The sequence below is a fragment of the Cetorhinus maximus genome, chromosome 1 (genome assembly GCF_964194155.1).
Source record: "Cetorhinus maximus chromosome 1, sCetMax3.hap1.1, whole genome shotgun sequence".
In the NCBI taxonomy this organism is placed as follows: Eukaryota; Metazoa; Chordata; class Chondrichthyes; order Lamniformes; family Cetorhinidae; genus Cetorhinus; species Cetorhinus maximus.
In genome coordinates this window covers 193954196-193969175 of record NC_135879.1, presented here as the reverse complement: position 1 = coordinate 193969175, position 14980 = coordinate 193954196, and positions in this window count along the sequence as shown.

Here is a 14980-nt window from a genome sequence, read left to right as displayed (position 1 = left end):
TGATGGATGAGTGGACACATCCCTACAACTTGGCAGATGGGATGATCGTCACAGCTGATGGCATTAATACAAGGACAGCTATGCAAGTAGTTAGTTGTGATATGAGATGTTGTTTTGTATGTATTCTAGAGTTTGTAAAAATACTCAGGAGATCCAGAAAATAGAAGCCAATTGTCATTGTTCACAGAATCTGTGGACACTTTCATCATTCAGTGAAAGTCATAAAGCAATTGAAATGTTGTGATAAAGTTCCAGCATACCATCTGATATGAAATGTTGTATTTTTAAGTTAGACTTCTTAGAGAAACAATAAAAAAAGTCCTTCTTGACAACTGACTATAAGAGAACTTGAAGCATCCATATTGAACTGTGGTCAAGGAGATGGCCATTCCACTGAAAACAATTAAAAATATCCCTAATGAACTGTAACAAAGTTCATCTACCTTTGCACACATACTTGTACAAGCACACAGGTTTAAAGCTGATCAAAGGAAGATGCTGCATCTTAAATGATGTATTGGACTAGGAATTATGAATGGCCCTTTCTTGTTCTGCCTATCTCTAACATTCTTAGTCAGTTCCCAAGAAGTCATATTGTCGAAACATTAACTCTGTTTCACTCTCCACAAATGCTGTCAGACCTGCTGAGTTTTCCCACCATTTTCTGTTTTTATTTTTAACTTTCTTAAATTCTCCTTTCACTCACCTCCTCGGTCAGAGATTTGAGCAGATAATCTAGGCTAACATGTCAGCACAATAGTGAGGGAGTGCTGTCCTGAGGCCAATCTCCCCTATCAGTTGGACATAAAAACTTTCATGGTACTATTTGAAGGAGAGCAATGAAGTTCTCTCCAATGTTTAGGACAATGTTTATCCTTCAACCAACAACACCAAAACAGATTGTCTACTCAGTTATCGCATTGTTGTTTGAGGGACTTTGCTGCGGGAAATTGACTGTTGTGTTTCCTACATTACTAAAGTGACTGTACTTCAGGAATACTTAATTACCTGTAAAGCACTTGATGCCCAAGATCATAAAAGGTGCCATATAAATGCAAGTCCATTTGTTCAACACTGAAAGGCATTAATACCCTTTTAAGAGTGAAAGGATGTTTTAGTCACTGTGATGGAACCTATGGTTTCAAAGCTTGGAATTTTTGAGATGGACCCTAACTGAAAAGGGAAATCGAAAAGGGAAAATGAGAAAGGAAACTGACCCTCCCAGTTTTGAAGAAAGCAAAAACTGCAACGGATATTGGAAACCAAGGGAAGAATTTTCCGTGCCTGCCAGCATTGGGCGTGATTGGTGGCATGAGTAGACAATATGACGCAATTGGTTTCACGATGGCAGGAAGCCAGTTTGTGATTGTCCACTCGTCTGCTGATGGCGGGCTGCATTTCCCGCCACCGGACGTTGGGAGCCCCACTGTAATACATTAGCATATCATTATCATGTCAGCCCGCGAGAATCGTTCCCCCCTGCCGTGCACCCACCCCCTCCCACCCCCACCGCTGGATCACCTGCCACGTTGGCAGGAAAGCACACCAACATGTTTCACAACAGCACATAAAAGGCGTGCACTTGGTGGCCTGCAATTTGGGGGGAACTCAGAGTTGGGTACACAGCAATGTTGTGCAGCGCTTGCCAGGGTTGCCTGTTGGACTTCAAGCTTCAGGGGCATTGGGGGGGTTGAGGTTAAGGACAGTCCCTGCAGTTGAGGGGACTTGTGGGGGGTGGGGAGGGCAAGGGCAGCCCTGACGTTGAATATAGCATACAAGCATTCGGGGTGGAGGGGTAGGGTTGGTGAGGGAAGTAGTCACACATTATGGAAACCTGTATAAAGTAAGCATTCCTCTGCAGCTGAGGCGGTTCAGGCGCAGCCACATTGATATGATTGGAGTTGGGCTTCTTGCTTATCTGCCCACTCAAGCAACGCAGGGGCATCAAAGTGCCACAAAATGCTCCAGAGCTTTTCACCCCACCCCCGGCACAGACTGCAAAGTCATGAGTGTTTTAGTGGATGGCAGAACAGTTGGACAACTGTACACGTTGTACAATCTCTTCGCTAAAGCTGGCCATGGAGCAGTCACTGCTAGGGACTCTTACAGCCCCTTGCAATGTCAGCATTCCAGCCTGGATCCGTCTCCCCCATGGTTCAAGCTAACAGTGCAGCCATGCAGTGCACTAATCTCATCCAAGTGGTGGCCAGCACTCTGTGGGATGCATTAAGGGGCCTTCACACTTAACAAGGCAGGTTCTTAGTACACCCATTCTAACCACATGTCTCTCTCTTTCATCCTGCAGGAGGAGTGCATCAGGATCCTGGAGCCTGGTGAACTAGCTCTATGCCTGATGGCCTACAGATCAGAAGATGATGGAGAAGAGAGTGACTGAGGCTCCTGGCTGTGCGGAGGCAGGAGCAGCCACCTCAAGAAGAGGGAGCAGCTGGAGCTCCCGCACACGCCGCCCAAGTGCCACAGTGAACTGTTGCTGGTAAGCGCCTAACGACAACCAGGGTCTATAGATGCTGCCTTTCATTCCTGTAGATGGCCAAGAACCAGTATCGCCCAAGACTGCACATGTCTAGGGAACTGGTTGGTCACATCAGACACCTACTGCAGGACTTGGCGCCGCAGGGACATAGAGGGCATCCACTGCCTGTAGCCATGAAAGTGACTGCGGCGCTCAATTTCTATGCCAGTGGCTCCTTTCAGGGCTCCACAGGTGACCTCTGTGGGATATCACAAGCCTTCACCCACAAATGCATCCATGCTTTCTTTGTGAGGGGACACAACTTTATGCATTTTGCTTGGGACCAGGACAGCCAGGATGCAAGAGTGATTGGCTTCGCCTAGATCTTGCATTTCCCACAGGTTCAGGATGCAATTGACTGCACTCATGTGGCACTCAGATCTCTGTCACAACACACGGCAAACTATATGGCCGCAAAGGGTCCCATTCGCTGAATGTGCAGCAGGTATGCGACCACCAGAAACGCTTCCTGCAGGTGTGCATACGGTTTCCAGGGAGTGTGCATGACTCCTATATCCTCAGTCGGTCACAGATCCCTGAAGTCTCCCAGCATCCACAGGTGCTGCCGGGATGGCTTCTCGGGGACAAAAGCTACCAGCGGAGGCTGTGGCTGATGACACCCATGTGGCTACGGGACTTCAGGGAGGGTGCCTTCTCATTCCTCTTCAGAGGTTTCTTCAGGGCTTGATTGGAGGCCCTGGGTTGTCGACTCCGTCAGATGTTTGGCAGCTGTGCCTGCAAAAGCAAGGAGAGATAATTAGTGCATGGCAGTGGCCCGTGAAACAGGACACATCACTCACAGCATGGCTGTCTGATGGATGTTGCACTGCTGGATCCTCACTTGGAAGAGCACTGCTGACCTCACCGCCAGCCTGTGCAAATCCAGGCAGGACCAGTCCAGATCCTCACTGACCAGCTGGATAGCTCTATTTTCAAAGTCCACGAGGACCTTGATTTCAGGCATTCCGCCACCTGTCTGCAACCTCTTCCTCTTGATGTGTGCCAGCTTGCCCTGCATGAATAGAAATGGAGAAAGTGTAAGCAGGAGACACCTGCCAGGCCAGATGATAAGTGTGCCTGGCCTGTGTGGATGGTGAGTGGTCCCATGGATGGGGTGAGAACAATGATGGTGTGTGCGAAAGAATGAATGGTGATGTCCCTTAATCCGGCAGTGAGTGAGGGCCCTGTGGATGTGTGATGGGTTTGTGAAGGTGTGAGTTGAGAGTGATGAGAAGAGTGACTTACCCTGGTGGAACGGAGGAAATCATTCATCCTCTTGTAGCACTGGGAGACTGTCCTCTTTTGAAGGGCGTTGGCACTGACCCCCGCTGCCACTGCCTCCCAAGCTGAGTTAGTGCTGTTGCTGCCCATACTGTGGCCAGAGCGGGGGTAGAGGCCAGCCGTTATGGCATCCAAAAGGTGCTCGAGAGACATGTCGCTGAGCCTGGAGGCTGCAGTCTTCCTCAGTTTCAGGGCCATGTCTCCCATGCAGCAGTGGTGGTCTGGAAGGACTGAAATGTGTGTTTGCGGCTGGACTTTAAATATGGCGCCTGGTGTGATGCAGAGGTGGGGTGATGGCAGGTAGGCAAATGAAAACCCGTCCGCTATGGAAATGATGTGTTTCCTGGGAGTGCATAAAGAATATGGCGGGTTTGGGAAGATACAGCGTAAAAACCCGCCATCGCAGTCGGCAGGTAAAACATCGCCCACTACTGCACTTAGTGCAAATCTGGGACGATTCCACCTGAAGGGTGGGGTTTTATGGCCCCGTCGTGGTGGGGAAGTGCAGCGACCCACTCAAAACTCCATTGTCTTTGGTGGGACCGAAAGATCCTGCCGGTGGGAGGGGCCATAAAATTCCACCAAATGTTCTGGGAGACTAAAACTGTTTAAACATTTAGAAGGACACAGATCAGTAGAAGTTGATAAGTCCAGTGGCAGCAAACAGAAGAAGACAGAGGCTAGATCCAGAAGCTGCGAATAAGCAAATACAAGTGCTGCAGCTGTTTCTATTGCTTGAATATAAAACCAAGTTGAGGATGTTCTGCAGACGTGTGCATTTTTGGTGAAGAACATACCCGTGCAACGCGGGTTGGTTATGTGCTTCTGTCATCTAGGAATCAGGCTAACTCCTAGAAGGAGAGGAGCTGAAATTCTTTGTGAGGAAGACAGAGTTTTGAAGAACTTTGTGACTAAGCTTGATATGGTGAGTGAACAGCTGAGCCAATTCATAAGATCTATCCTAGTCACATCTGCCATTTAATGTGCAATTTATAGTTTAGACACAACCATAATTCAATTGTTAATTTATGATTAACTTATGTTGATTCTGGGTTCTAGAGTATAGAAGGGCACCTAAGGTAATATTTAGTGTTTGCTTTGTTTGGCTCTTGTATGGTAAAAAAAAGTTCTATTTCAAATCATGGGCCTGAATTTTGCATTCAGCAGGAGCACGCGATCGGTGGGCCTGGGAATAGATGGGAAACCGTCCCTGACTGTGATCGATCCCTGACCACTACCTCAGCCAATGTGAAATGCACCCTGAGAGAGGCTCAGCACTGCCGGTGGGGGCAGGAGGAGGGCAGGTACCGACATCACAGTGGATGCTGATCAGCGCTTCCAGTGAGCTCCCTGAAGGCAGACAGCTGCCTCGAGGAGCTGCAGGCCTCCAAATAATAAAAGAAAGCACAAAAATGTTCATGCAGCTAAATCTAGCACCTGAAAACATATCTCATATAAAAATGTTCCCAGATATTTCTTTCTATTTTAAACCCTAATGGAAATTTCATGGATGAGGCTTCATCAAAAATACAAAGCCCGCCTGGCCGATTGTTCCATCCGCCAACCATAAGGTTGGACGGGCCACAAAACATCGCTTACAGTTGGGCCGTTAATGAACTTAGTTTCCCGTTTAATTGTCAGCAGGCGCTCTTCCGACTTTTGCGTGTGCCCGCCGAGCGAAATACTGTGCTAATATGCGATGACATCGGATGCTCATTCGACGTCATCTTGCATCATTTTACGCCCACTCGGGTTGGGCGCATGCCTGCCAGTGGGACATAAAATTCTGGCCCATGGAATCCTGTGGCTTCATCGTTTCAGTAAATAACTGGGATTTTGGATCTTTTTTTAAAGTCACTGGTCTCGACCAAGATCACAGCAATGACACTCAACAATATGTAATCTGTATTTCGTGGAAAAATATCCTCAAAGGCTTGACAAGTTCATGCCAAGTTAAATGAATATGAGGTGAATCTAATTTAAGCACTTACAATAAGAGACAGGATGGAAGTCAGTTTATGTAGAGTATAATTGTTTTCTTCAAATTTGAAGGTGTACACGATATCTTAATTTTCTGTCAATCAGAAATGTAAGCTGGTCACAATATCAATTAGTTTAAACTATAAGAGGATTAATATCAGGTTAGTGTAAACAGCCTGATTTAAATCACTACTGCTTTTCCATTACTCTGCTTACACTGTTCTGTGCTGACAATGTGAAGCACGTATGCACAGGACATTTTTCTGCAGTAATGTCCTAGGGCCCAACGATTGGCCTCTGGCAACCACCAACTATGTTCTTGAATGCCAGATATGACTCCAGCCATTCCAGAATCTTTTCATTGACCCCTATTGATCTCCATTTTGCTGGGACTACATAGTGCCCTACTCAGTGGGATGCTGTCTTGATGCCATGGGCAGGTGTCCTCAGTTCAATATTAAAATGGCTCAAATAATTAAATATATTTCAAATAGATTAAAAGCTGTATAAAATAATCAAAATAAACTTGAGTGAATGCTGTAAATCGAAAGTAAAAAAGGTTGAACCTGCCCAGCAAGAAAATGCTAACCTAACGTTATTCTTTATTTGTCAACATCCTGTGGAAACTTAGCATTTTTTGTTTTGATTCAAAATGAATGAATAAGAACATGTGTGTGAATATAATTGGACATTTGTATATTTAGGAAATATTTGGAGACCATTATTTTGATATGTAAAGACAAGTAAATATTATTAAAGCCAAGATGTTCCTAGTTTAATTCCAGCCCTTATGAAAAGGATGAAATGTAACACCTCTCAGATAAGACTTAAAGTGAATCGAGTTTAGGACAGGCTCAATCCAATTACTGATGGCCATAACGCTCACTGCACTGCTGTTCTGTTTTATTAATATACGTTTTCACTGAAGTTTCAAGGATAGATTTTTGTAATCTCAGTAGGGTTATGTCATTACTTTAAGGTACATGTGATACGAGTGTAAATAATTTGATGATATTTTGCATTATTTTCAGAAGTCAGGCTAGAAGCCAGTTACCTTTCTGATAAAGGATACAGAGCCAAATATCAGAACTGACCCATTCTCCATACAGATGCTTACTGACCTGTTGTGTATTTCCAGCATTTCCATTGCTGTTATCTTCCATGGCTTGGAACAGGAATAAAAAACAACTAGAACAATACATGAAACTTTGATAATGGCTGAAAACACTTGATGGCAACATTATTTTTAATATCAGTTTAAAAATCTAGGTGAAAGGCCAAGGCCCCCAGTGCAGAATGACACAGATAAAGACCCAAAAGATATGTCAAGAATATTTAAAAAGTGAAGGTGAAGTTAACAAATAAGAAGGTAGAACTGAGGAAGGAGCATCCAACAAACTAGTTCAGCCCATCATTCAAATGTTGTTCTCTATCTAGGAATACTGGATAGAAATTCAAACAGAGTCGCTAGATTTGTGGCACATCAATACTTTCACTCCCTGCTTTGTCTCTGTCATTGGTCAGCTCAGTGGTAGCTCGATCTTTTGTCCCGAGTCAGAAGGTTATAAATTCACGGCTGACCCCATAGACTTCAGCACTTAATCTAGACTGATCTTCCATACAATAATAAAGAAATGTTGGAAGTGCCATTTTCTGAATGCGATGTTAAACTGAGCAGTAAAGCATTTGGGAATTGGAATTTACTGTCAATGCACTGAAGGTGGTGGAAACCCTAAATTGTGGTGGCTCCAATACTTCAATTCTACCCAAAATAGAAGCAGGACCTCTGGACATAGTTCTGTCTCCAAATTCTATTCTGGACACTCAGTGACTCTTTTAAATCACTCTAGCATGCCTTGCAATTTATATACAAACAACTTTGTCACTTGCATTTGAACAGCAGCACATTTCATAAGTACTGAAGAAGAGTATGAGCTCAGAACATCAACTGCCTGTTTGCTCCACAGACACTGAATCATCTTGTGTGCATGCCAGTATTTTCTAACTTTGTCTTAGATTTGCAGTATTTTTCTGTATCACCTCATAAGTGTTTGGTCTGACACCAAGCTTAGGTTTTATGAGCCTGTACGTTATAGGGAGGAAGATGACTAAGGGAAGTAAGGAACTCAGAATTTTGAAGTGAGCAAAAATAAAAGAATCTGGTGCAAAAATATTCAATTCCTTGACCTTGAGCAAAAAAAATTGTCCCTCTTCAAAAGAAATGTTTAAAAGGGCCATAAAACTGAGCACTTGACTCTTATTGCTCACAGAAAGAGGACAACATTAAAAAATGATAATAATGGGAAAATTCCCTGGTAATACAGTCCTTATTCTTCATTCAGATTACCAAGCTTACATTATGAGACAAGCTTCTTACCTTCCATACACAGATAAACTGCATTGTGAAAAATGCCTAAGTATTGTATTGTGACAGAAACACTTGGAATCTCACTCAGACAGTCAATGAGGCACCATGCATTATGTAAAAGTACATCGGAGATTTCAATAAAACAAGGAATCAGAATGCTTTTATATCTGAACTAGGTAAATTTTATGCAGCGTGGAATTGTTTTAGATTAAGTTTTCTTTCTTGCCTTGGTTCAAGAATTTTCTTTGAGGAATATATGTGTTTCTCATCTGCTGCCAACTCCGCACCCTAAGATAAGAGTGCTGTATAATGAATAAGAATAAGTTAATGCTCAGCAAAATTATTCTGAAAGGATAAAACAAATACCAGGTGTGTGGTTATGTGGGATTTCAGTGCAGCACAAACCACAGCAAGCAAAGCTTGAAGGGTTACAAGGTCAATTATTTTCAATCCAGCAGGGCTCCGAGTATTCCCTGTTTGCTTGGCATGCACGTCTGCAGCAGAGATGGGATCTGGCACCGCATCACGCTCTCAGTTTGGACCCATCAATCAAACTCATCACCCTAATTACACTGGGAACTGAAACTGATGGACATTAGCAAATCAAAGGGCTAGTGCTAATACTAGGCACAGAGGCCATTTAAAAAAAAACTAAAATCACTTGTATAAATTCATAGGAAAAGAAATAAACAAATCATGCTGGAAAATTCAATGTTATGTTTTGAACGCTTCTTTAGAACTCATTAGCAGTCTTTTTATTTATTCCATTTATTAGCTCCTTTATTTTTACATTTTTTCTATTTAAAAAAAAACAATTTTTCTCTGCTTCTCACCCCTTGCAAGCATTCATAATGAATGTTTCATGTCTGAACTAGGTAAATTATATGCATTGTGAAACTGTTCTAGATTAACAGTTTTCTCACTTCCCTTGGTCACAACAACTTGTTTTGAGGAAAGTATATGTCAGGGAAGTATACGGGAGGTATACATTCCCTGACTATGTAGAACAGGCTCCTAAACCCTCAGTAATGCCATTAGCTGTGAAGGAGTGGCTTAGTTAAGTTGGCTCACACTCCCATTCCTTTCCTTTCTCTGGAGTAACACTCATTACCTTAGTAACTTCTCTCACAAACTCAACATCTCAATCAATGGGAAATCAGCAAAACAGGCCAGTGTTTGACAGTTGCAACTGGGCTCCTGGTAAATCTCATTCCACTTAACAGTGAAAACGGTCTGGTTCATTTTGAGGACCGGGCCTTATTAAAATAGGGCTGATGGGCTGTAGATGATAAATGAGTGGCCAAAGGCAGCCTGCCGGCTCTAGACCACCACAATATAAGGCAGCCAACAGAAAAAGTAGTGGGGCACTCCATTTTTTGAAGGGGAGGACTTGGTGTCGGCAGTGGCACATGTTATATTCCTGAATCCCAGGACAACACTACCGTCCCTCCTCACCCCAAAAAGATAAATAAAATTTTGCCTTTGGACCCTCCTTTAACTGGACACTCAGTGGGTCATAGTGTCACCAGAGTCCAGCTGAATCCCAAAATGGCATCAGAGTCCTTATGACATCATCAGATGCTGATTTAAATACCAAAATTGGCCTAGAGATTGCTTCAGGACTGCCTGTTCTGAGGAATCGCAAAACGTTCATAGCAGCAAAAGAAATGCGACCTTAACTTCCCTGGGCTTCCCTGGGCTTTTCCAGCTGACAGGAGTTCTCAGGATTTCCACTGAAGAGTGGTCATACAGAGGTGGCCAGGATTTTGGAACTGGGCTGTGGCATGGACTCCCAAGTTCAGGAGAAGAAAGGAGACTATTAGAATGAAAATGCAATGTCCTTCAGCGCCTGGTAACAGTTTGATCAATGTGACTAAATCTACAGCCCAGAATTGTACGTCCCGGGGGCAGGTGCAGGCCCAACCCGAACGGATATGAAAAAGTGTGAGATGATATTGGGCGAGCGTCCCAACATCATTATGCACTCGCGCGTTATTATGCTCGGCGGGCACATGCGGCAGTCGGAAGTGTTCCCCCTGCCAATTAAGTGGGCAATTAAGCCCACTAACGATTAAATTACCAACGATTTTACATGGCCGGTCCACATTTACGGTTGGCAGATGGGCCATTCTCTCAGGTGGTATTCACGTTTTTGCTCAAACCTTGATCAAGAGCGGGATGAACTCTCAGTGGGGAAATAAAATGCTAAGAGATATCTGGAGCCTGTTATTTTTGTGAGGTGTGCTTTCAGGTGCTTGATTGTGCTGTGTGGACATATTTTGCAGCATTTCTGTCATTTCCTTTATTCTGCGGAGGTCTGCAGCTCCCTGGGGCAGCTGTCTGCTTCCAGGGAGCTCACTAGAAGCGCTCACCCGCGCCCTCAGTTAGGTCGGCCCCTGCCCCTCTTCTCGCCCCCGCTCCAGCAGCGCTGAGCATTTCAGTGCGGGTGGCCGTTAATTGGACAGCCGGTGTGAAATAAAGGTCGGGGGCCGATTGTGGCCGGAGGCCTATTTGCTGTCTTCTTCCAGTCCCGCCCATCGTGCGCGCCCGATGAACGAAAAATTCAGGCCTCAGTCTTTACTCTGCCTATTAAACCACCACAGCGAGCATTCTTTTAATGTTTAAATAACAAATGGAACAAATCAGTAACAATGGGCAGAATTTCACTGCCCCAGTGCGGCGGGGGCAGGGCCGTAAAATGCAGCGAGCCGTTCAAAATCCCATTGGCTTCGGCGAGACAAAATCCTACTGGCGGAGGAGGGGGGTGGGGGTGGGGGGGCGGAGGGGTGGAGGGGGTGGGGGGACATGAAATTCAGCCCAACATCTCAAACTGGTGCATTTTGAAAGACAGTACATTTGCACTAATGAATGACTTTTCATGCCCCAACACCCCCCCACACCACGTGCGGTTCTGGTCACCCCATTATAGGAAGGGTGTGATTGCACTGGAGAGGGGGAGCAGAGGAGATTAACCAGGATGCTGCCTGGGCTGGAGGATCTGAGCTATGATGAAAAATTGGATAGGCTGGGGTTGTTTTCCTTGGAGCAATGAAGATTGAGAGGGGACCTGGTAGAGGAGTATGAGATTATGAAGGGCATAGATAGGGTGAATAGGAAGGCACTTGTTACATTAGTAGAGGGGGTCAATAACCAGGGGGCATGTATTTAAAGTAAGAGGTGGAAGGCTAAGAGGGGGTCTGAGGAGAATTTTTTTCACCCAGAGGGTGGTGGGAGTCTGGAACTCAGTGCCTGAAAGAATGGTTGAGTCAGAAATTCTCGTAACATTTAAGAAATATTTAGATATTCAGTTGCGTTGCCATAGCCTCCAGGGCTATGGGCCAAGCGCTGGAAAGTGAGATTAGTGTAGTCAGATCTTTATTGGCAGGCACAGACACGATGGGCTAAATTAGCTCTTTCTGTGCTGTAGGTGTCTTTTAAGTCTATGGGCAGAATTTTACGACAGCGGGATTTTACGTTCCTGCTGAAGTCAATGGGGTTTATAATGGCTCACCACATTTTACGGCTCTGTCCCCACTGAAATGGGTTCGTAAAATACTGCCTTATGAATCTATGAGCTCAGAACCTCCAGCCCAGGCAGTATCCTGGTAAATCTCCTCTGCACCCTCTCCGGTGCAATCACTTCCTTCCTATAATATGGTGACCAGCACTGCACGCAGTACTCCGGTTGTGGCCTAACCAGCGTTTTATACAGTTCCAGCATAACCTCCCTGATCTTGTATTCTATGCCTTGGCTAATAAAGGCAAGTATTCCTTTTTCCTTCTTAACCACCTTATATACCTGCCCTGCTACCTTCAGGGATCTATGGATGTGCACACCAAGGTCCCCCTGATCTTCAGTACTTTCCAGGCTCCTTCCATTCATAGTGTAATCCCTTGCCTTGTTAGCCCTCCCCAGTGCATTACCTCACACTTTTCTGGGTTGAATTTCATTTGCCACTTCTCTGCGCACCTGACCAGTCCATTGATATCCTCCTGCAGTTCATGACTATCCTCCTCACTATTTACCGCCCTACCAATTTTTGTGTCATCCGTGAACTCCCTGATCATACCCCTACTTTTAAGTCTAAATCATTTATGTACACCACAAACAGCAAGGGCCCCAGCACCGAGCCCTGTGGAACTGCACTGGAAACAGGCTTCCAGTCACAGAAACATCCCTCTACCATCACACTTTGCTTCCTGCCTCTCAGCCAATTTTGGATCCAATGTGCCACTTTGCCCTGGAACCCATGGGCTTTTACTTTCTTGACCAGTCTGCTATGAGGGACCTTATCCAAAGCCTTTGCTAAAGTCCATGTAGACCAGATCAAATACATTACCCTCATCAACGCTCCTAGTTACCTCCTCAAAAAAATCAATCAAATTTGTCAAACACAACCTTCCCTTAACAAATCCATGCTGACTATCCCTGATTAATCAATGGGCAGTATCTTTAGGTTGGCAAGCGGGGTGCGTGGCTCGCTCACCGATGCATAAAATGACGCGGGATGATGTTGGGTGGAACTCCCGATGTCACCCCGCATCATTTCAATTTTCAGGTCGACGGGGCACAGCCGAATCAGCTGTGCGCCTGCTGACCTGTCAACAGCCTATTGAGGCCATTTAAAAAGTCATTAACCTAATTAATGGACCTGCCTGTCCAACCTTAGGATTGGCGGGCAGGCTGGGAGCCCTGGCGGGCTTCAGAAAAAGCATGAAACCTCATCTACAGGCGGGATAAGGTTTCATGAGGGTTTGTTAATTTTTAATAAAGGTTTGAGTTTAAGTGATGGACATGTCCCAACTCATGTGACAGTGTCACATGAGGGGACATGTCAGGGAAATTTTTTAAACATTTACATCCCCTCCCCATCCTGACCACCACCTCACTCTCCTCCCATCCTGATCGCCACCTCACCCCCTCCCATCCTGATCACCACCTCACCCCTCCCCATCCTGATGACCACCTCACCCCCTCCCCATCCTGATCGCCACCTCATCCCCTCCCATCCTGATCACTGTAGGTAGTGGTGTGTGTCAGCTTCACCTCTGACTTCTGAGCGGTTCAAATCGCTCCCACTCCCTGGGTTCTAGACCTTGGACTTATTTGATGGTTGCAGACAACTGGTTTTGGTGCAAGAAAAAAAACTGGGTTTATAGAAGTCACAAATGAACTTATAACATTAGAATTACACTGAGATTATACAGACCTACAAAGTACATTTAGTTGAGAATGGGGAACACGCAGCATAACGAGGGAAAATCACGCTATTAACCCCCTTACCCTTGTCCCACCCCAAAACCTAACTAAATTCAACTACCAGAGGTCAGGGATCATGCTCACCAACCAGGGTTCCTTGACAGTTCAAAATCCAGCCAGGTAAGCCGGTTACAGTTTTGGGGTACGCTCTTTGTATCCTCTGGGGCCTGCCATCCCCATGTGGTCCTGGTCTGTGGAATCTGCGAAGGTTCTTCAGTTGGGTGGAGGGCGCAGTTGTGGCTGGTCGATCTTCGAGGAGGGCTGCGGTTGCGGCCTTGTCTTCGGTTGAGCCTGCCACCCCATGCCCCTCGCCATGATGTTGCCTGCGGGCCTGCAAACCTCCAAATCTCCTTCCTCCACTTGGCTCAGCTGCCTCTCCCTGCTTAAACTCCACTTCAACCGCTCCAAAACTGCTCACCCTCCTCCTTTATAACTGGTGGCCCAATTATGCTGTTTTTTGAATTTCTTATCTCAATCCAAATCAAGGTTAGATCTTTGTTTGATTTTGGTGAGCTTTTTCAGGTGATTGTTGTCTCGTTGTTTTTAATGGGCTTGCATGATGTTTATCATTGTCTTCCTGCCCCCGTAACTTGTCTTGAACTGAAAGCCATTGTATATGTGGGATATTGATAGGTTCGCATAATTGCATTGATTGTTGCCTTCCTGCCTTAGTAGTTAGTAGCGATTATTTATGCAAGATTTTGATGGGCTTTAGTTTCATGTAAGATGAAGTCTTTCTCTGGGTTGATTGTTTTAAAGGGAAGAAAACGTTTTCTGTCTCCTATCGTTGTCTGGTTTCAGGCAAACAATCCACACTGCACTCAAAAAGCCCAGGCATGGACAGTCCCAGACCTTCATGGGCCTAGCCTCCTGTCTGCAGGGTTCTACACTTAACTCAGCAGTTGTGTCCTCTGTCATAAAAGTCCAAAAGTCATATCCTTGTTGATGATATGAAAAATGTAGAAATTTTGAGAACCCTTCATCACCTCCTCACCAACCCCCCCATCCTGATCACCACCTCACCCCCTCCCCCATCCTGATCATCACCTCACCCCCCAATCCTGATCACCACCTCACCCCCTCCCCCATCCTGATCGCCACCTCACCCCTTCCCATCCTGATCACTGTAAGTAGTGGTGTGTGTCAGCTTCACCTCTGACTTCTGAACGGTTTGAATCGCTCAAACTCCCTGGGTTCTAGACCTTGGACTTATTTGATGGTTGCAGACAACTGGTTTTGGTGCAAGCAAAAAAAACTGGGTTTATTGAAGTCACAAATGAATTTATAACATTAGGATTACACTGAGATTATACAGACCTACAAAGTACACTTAATTAAGAATGGGGAAGACATGGCATAACGAGGGAAAATCACGCTATTAACCCCCTTACCCTTGTCCCACCCCAAAGCCTAACTAAATTCAACTACAAGAGGTCAGGGAACATGCTCACCAACCAGGGTTCCTTGACAGTTCGAAATCCAGCCAGGTAAGCCGGTTGCAGTTTTGGGGTACGCTCTTTGTGTCCTCTGGGGCCTGCCATCCCCACGTGGTCCTGGT